Here is a 6636-nt window from a genome sequence, read left to right on the forward strand (position 1 = left end):
ATGGCAACCCACTCCAATATTCTTGCCTAGAGAATCCCATGGACAGAGGGCCCTGACAGGTTGCAGTCGATGGGGTCTCAAAGAGTTGGACATGACAAAGCGACAAACGCTTTTTTCTCTGTATACTTGAACATTGTTATCTGGGAGGTAACGCTAAACTTTAGTTCTTAGGATTAATAACACTTTTGTGGGGGAGAGACAAGTAATTAACCATACTTGCTCATTTCCTAAGTGGTTTAGAAGGTTGCTATCTGCTTCACCGTACATACGAAGCCAATTGAAATATGAATATATCACAGTCATACTCCAAACAGCAAACAAGCTCAGAGGAAAGTCATTTATTCAGAAGGCATAGATTTGTGCTAGACAGCAGTGATGCATTACAAATATATAATTATTTTCACTAATATTTGAGCAGGTGGAATGGATTAGAACATGGTCAACATTATGCTGCTGATAACATGTATTTTTCTATATTAATATGTACTGTGCAACATGTATTAAAATTGTCAATAATTCATTTTAGCCGAGATACTAATATTTATATTACAGTGTTGAAGAGACAGTATCCAACTGAGCCACTTTTAATTTAAAAGTCTGAAACTGGAATTAAGTTTACTTTCAAAAACCACTTAAATTACTTTATAATCACTGGAAGGTCAATAAAACAGAATTATCAATGACTGGTCACTTAATAGGAAGAAGTATAGAAAGTTAAGAATATGGATAAGAATCTGGAATAAGTTAAATTTCATTTATAGCTCAGATGAGTTATCTCCTTTTGTTTTCACCATTGGTAATCTTAAATGAAGGAAAATGTCTTTTTCCCAGAGCATCTTCACATTAATAAACTAAGTCTGAAGATTGGATGGAACCAACTCCGAGGAATCTTCAGCGGTAGGCTTTCAGATTTTTTAGATTAAATTTTGAGAGGTAGGAAGCCTTCTTGACTCCCCTGTAATCTTAGGTGCCTTGGAATGGGGCCACTCCTTTTTACCTATGTGTCATTTTAATCTTTATACTGTGGATAAAAATTTGGTTTGTTTGAACTCTGGCATTTTGTGTGGCAATCTATCAAACCTTCAGCTTTTTGCTATAGAGTAATTAGCCAAATAGAATCTGGGCAGTGCTGAACTAAAGAAAACTGTGACACTACCTCTTAAGCGTATTGTTTGCAAGTGCTGTGTGCTATTTAGAGGATTCACATAAAAATATGTGAAAATACTTTATAAGGAATAATACTAAGTGCCTCTATATTAGCATTCTTCAGTAGAATGTATTTTCAGTTTTTTGCCACAAGGGGGAGGAGTTATTTTTATAGTAATACTTACAAACATTTTGTTCCATTAAAAAATAGAATTCACATAGCTTCTCTCTCTCACAGCACCTATGAACATGTCACTATCCTAACAGGAAGAGGGTGTGAGTATGTGTCTTCAAGATTCTGAAAATCCTATGTGAAAAGAATTATCTGAGTGAATTAATGACATAAAACAAACAGTTTTGAAGAACATGTATGTTCACAGTGGACCCAGGAAGGAGCTGGACAGAAGAGTTCATCATAATTAAAATTGTTTTTTAGGGTTATATATCTCCTAGAATTCCTTTATCAACTCTTTAATAGGAATCTATTGATTAGTTTTTTGGTTTTTAAGGAAAAAATTTTGAAACAATCTCTGACTTACAGAAAGGTTTTAAATATTGTACAAATAAAATTTTTCCACTTTGAGAGTAAGTTGCTGTCATGATGCCCCATTACCCTGTAATACTTTTTTATTTCCAACAAGAAGAAATTCTCCTATATAGTCATAATACAGTTATCAAAATCAGGAAATTAACATTGATATGTTACTCCCATCTAACCCTAAGACCCCTTTCAAGTTTCACTGATTGTCCCAATAATGATTTATAAGGATCCACTTTAAAATCATGTGGTGTTTTAGGTTGTAATATCTCTACTTTCTTCCACTCTGGAATGGTTTCTTACTTAGTCTTTCCTTGATTTTTGCTACCCTTGACACTTCTGTAGATTATAAGCCAGTTATGTAAAATGTTCCTAAATTTGAATTTATTTCCTCGTGAATAGATTCCAGTTGTGCTTTTTTGGCAGGGATATTACAAAAGCAAGTCTGTGTTGTAATTGCAGCCTATGAGGTAGTGCACAATCTCAGTGCACCATTTCTGATAATACTCATTTTAATCACTTGCTTATGTTGCTACCTATCAGGATTCTCTACTATAAAGTTACTTTTTCCCTTTGTAATAATTTCGTGAGAAGGTAGTTTGAAACTATGTATATATCCTGCTCCTAATCAAAATTTCAGTGTGAATGGTTTTCTGGTTAAAAGATTATAACCTGTTGCTTATTTTGAATCTCAAATTGTCTCACATTTGGTTAATGGGATCCCCTTCAAGTTGGCTCCTATCTCCTTTAGACATGTCATCATTTTTTAAGTGCTTTCTTACATTGGGCACACAGCTTTCTCCAAACTCATCCTGTATTTGCCTGCCCCATAGTTTGAATCAGCTGTTTCTTCATCTTTTTAGTGGAAATTGGTATTTAGAAACTACAATTTGTATATGAGATATGCTTATAATTGAGATGTCTGTGCCACCACTCCTCAGTGGATGGTGCTATGGGGCTTTGTGTGTGTATATACAGGTATGTTTTAAATTTACATGCACATACACTCCTATGTGATACCCTTTTTACCTCATTTGAGCTCTAGTACTCCTGTTGTGTTTCCTCCCCCATGCAAGAGGGGGGCTTCCTCACTTCACTCAGCCTCTGAGGCTTTGGCCATAGAACAAGGTAGGGGGAATGAAAACAGTCATTACAGAAAACATGTAAAGATTTAAAAATTGTAAATAAAAATTGTTCATAATCGCTTTATTCAGAAACAACAAATTTTTGGTGTATTTTCTTTTATTGTAGTGATCAAATTAGTAACACTGAATTGAGAAGGGTAAAGTGTTTATGCCAAAAATATGAGACTTGTATTTATTTCGAAGGAATTGAACTGAAATCATGTCATATGTTTTTCTATAATACATGTCCTTGCTATTGTGAGCAGTTGTTAATTAATGATAAAGTACATCAGTGAAACCAATTCTGAGAATGGAAATCTGACCATTAAGGACTAAATACCAATAGGATATTTTTACTAATAAAATTCAAAAGAAAATAATTATGAAATTATTGTGTAGGCTGATAAATAAAAATACATTTAAGTAAGATCAATTTTATATGAGAAAGTCTATCTAGATTAGATTTAATACATGTTAAATTTCATTTGAAATAGGAGTCTGTATCTGGGCAAATTGTTCAGCCCTCAGTTTCCTTCTTAGTGCTCTGTGATCACTACTATAGCAAGCTTAAATTCCGTAATTCCAAATGTAGGCATACTGTTAAAAGCCTATAGTGATATCAGAAATAGATTAGCTTAAGAAGTCATGTCTGAACCCAAATGAGGATATCAGAACTAGATTCTCCTACAATACTACCACTTGCAGTGACCATGTACCACTTTGATAAGAGCTAAAGCTTTTAAATCAGCTCAATGACAGATGTGCATCATGCATCACCTTGTCACTTACTAATTATGTGACCTTGTGCAAGTGTTATAAAGTGTGGAGAAAAGACACTTCTGACGTGTTTAATAAAAGATAACTTTAATAGTTTTAATTATGTACCATCCCCACCAGCTAACAAATGTAATAACGGCTTGCTGTGGGCTTCTACAGCACCTAGTTTCATGCTACCATTATAACACATTCAGTTCAGTTCAGTCGCTCAGTCGTGTCCGACTCTTTGTGACCCCATGAATCGCAGCACACCAGGCCTCCCTGTCCATCACCATCTCCCGGATTTCACTCAGACTCACGTCCATCGAGTCCGTGATGCCATCCAGCCATCTCATCCTCGGTCATCCCCTTCTCCTCCTTTCCCCAGTCCCTCCCAGCATCAGAGTCTTTCCCAATGAGTCAACTCTTCGCATGAGGTGGCCAAAGTACTGGAGTTTCAGCTTTAGCATCATTCCTTCCAAAGAAATCCCAGGGCTGATCTTCAGAATGGACTGGTTGGATCTCCTTGCAATCCAAGGGACTCTCAAGAGTCTTCTCCAACACCACAGTTCAAAAGCATCAATTCTTCGCCGCTCAGCCGCCTTCACAGTCCAACTCTGACATCAATACATGACCACAGGAAAAACCATAGCCTTGATTAGACAGACCTTAGTCAGCAAAGTAATGTCTCTGCTTTTGAATATACTATCTAGGTTGGTCATAACTTTTCTTCCAAGGAGTAAGCATCTTTTAATTTCATGGCTGCAGTCACCATCTGCAGTGATTTTGGAGCCCCCAAAAATAAAGTGTGACACTTTGCATTGTTTCCCCATCTATTTGCCATGAAGTGATGGGACCAGATGCCATGATCTTCGTTTTCTGAATGTTGAGCTTTAAGCCAACTTTTTCACTCTCGTCTTTCACTTTCATCAAGAGGCTCTTTAGCTCGTCTTCACTTTCTGCCATAAGGGTGGTGTCATCTGCATATCTGAGGTTATTGATATTTCTCCTGGCAGTCTTGGTTCCAGCTTGTGTTTCTTCCAGTCCAGCGTTTCTCATGATGTACTCTGCATGTAAGTTAAATAAGCAGAGTGACAATATACAGCCTTGATGTACTCCTTTTCCTATTTGGAACCAGTCTGTTGTTCCATGTCCAGTTCTAACTGTTGCTTCCTGACCTGCATACAGATTTCTCAAGAGGCAGGTTAGGTGGCCTGGTATTCCCATCTCTTTCAGGATTTTCCACAGTTTATTGTGATCCACACAACCAAAGGCTTTGGCATAGTCAATAAAGCAGAAATAGATGTTTTTCTGGAACTCTCTTGGTTTTCCCATGATCCAGCGGATGTTGGCAATTTGATCTCTGGTTCCTCTGCCTTTTCTAAAACCAGCTTGAACATCAGGGAGTTCACGGTTCACGTATTGCTGAAGCCTGGCTTGGAGAATTTTGAGCATTACTTTACTAGCATGTGAGATGAGTGCAATTGTGCAGTAGTTTGAGCATTCTTTTGCATTGCCTTGCTTTGGAATTGGAATGAAAACTGACCTTTTCCAGTCCTGTGGCCACTGCTGAGTTTTCCAAATTTGCTGGCATATTGAGTACAGCACTTTCACAGCATCATCTTTCAGGATTTGAAACAGCTCACCTGGAATTCCATCACCTCCACCAGCTTTGTTCGTAGTGATGCTTTCCAAGGCCCACTTGACTTCACATTCCAAGATGCCTGGCTCTAGATTAGTGATCACATCATCATGATTATCTGGGTTGTGAAGATCTATTTGGTACAGTTCTGTGTATTCTTGCCACCTCTTCTTAATATCTCTGCTTCTGTTAGGTCCATACCATTTCTGTCCTTTATCGAGCCCATCTTTGCATGAAATGTTCCCTTGGTATCTAATTTTCTTGAAGAGATCTCTGGTCTTTCCCATTCTGTTATTTTCCTCTATTTCTTTGCATTGATCGCTGAAGAAGGCTTTCTTATCTCTTCTTGCTATTCTCTGGAACTCTGCATTCAGATGCTTATATCTTTCCTTTTCTCCTTTGCTTTTTGCCTCTCTTCTTTTCACAGCTATTTGTAAGGCCTCCCCAGACAGCCATTTTGCTTTTTTGCATTTCTTTTCCATGGGGATGGTCTTGATCCCTGTCTCCTGTACAATGTCACGAACCTCATTCCATAGTTCATCAGGCACTCTATCAGATCTAGACCCTTAAATCTATTTCTCACTTCCACTGTAAATAATCATAAGGGATTTGATTTAGGTCATACCTGAATGGTCTAGCGGTTTTCCCTACTTTCTTCAATTTGAGTCTGAATTTGGCAATAAGGAGTTCATGATCTGAGCCACAGTCAGCTCCTGGTCTTGTTTTTGTTGCCTGTATAGTGCGTCTCCATCTTTGGCTACAAAGAATATAATCAATCTGATTTTGGTGTTGACCATCTGGTGATGTCTATGTGTAGAGTCTTCTCTTGTGTTGTTGGAAGAGGGTGTTTGCTATGACGAGTGCATTTTCTTGGCAAAACTCTATTAGTCTTTGCCCTGCTTCATTCCACATTCCAAGGCCAAATTTGCCTGTTACTCCAGGTGTTTCTTGACTTCCTACTTTTGCATTCCAGTCCTGTATAATGAAAAGGACATCTTTTTTGGGTGTTAGTTCTAAAAGTTCTTGTAGGTCTTCATAAAACCGTTCAACTTCAGTTTCTTCAGCGTTACTGGTTTATTAACACATTACTGGCTTATTATTAGCTGCATACTTTTTCTCAATAGGCTAGACTTTTGAGGGCAGGATCTTTTTACTTAATATCCCTAACTTCTAATACTGTACTGAACAAAGGACAGCATTTCAATAAATATTTGTTAGATGAAAAATAATGAGATGATCCCACATAGGACTAGAAATACCTTTAAAAAGCTGACAGAAGAGATGATGAAAAACAATCACAAGTGTCTTTTCTCTGCACTTTGTAACATTTGCACAAGGTCACATATTTAGTGACAAAGTCACAATGCACATCTTGTTGGGCTGATTTAAAAGCCTTAGCTCTTAATTAAAGTGGTATATGATCAGTGCAA

At 37.3% G+C, this 6636-nt stretch overlaps 1 long non-coding RNA gene across 1 annotated transcript; it reads left to right on the forward strand.

The window, feature by feature from the left end:
• On the forward strand, nucleotides 1-2908 carry LOC108636973. Its single transcript, XR_001918667.1, has 2 exons — nucleotides 1-897; nucleotides 1385-2908. It is a non-coding gene; the product is annotated as an uncharacterized LOC108636973 (long non-coding RNA).

This window comes from Capra hircus, chromosome 10 (assembly GCF_001704415.2).
Source record: "Capra hircus breed San Clemente chromosome 10, ASM170441v1, whole genome shotgun sequence".
In the NCBI taxonomy this organism is placed as follows: Eukaryota; Metazoa; Chordata; class Mammalia; order Artiodactyla; family Bovidae; genus Capra; species Capra hircus.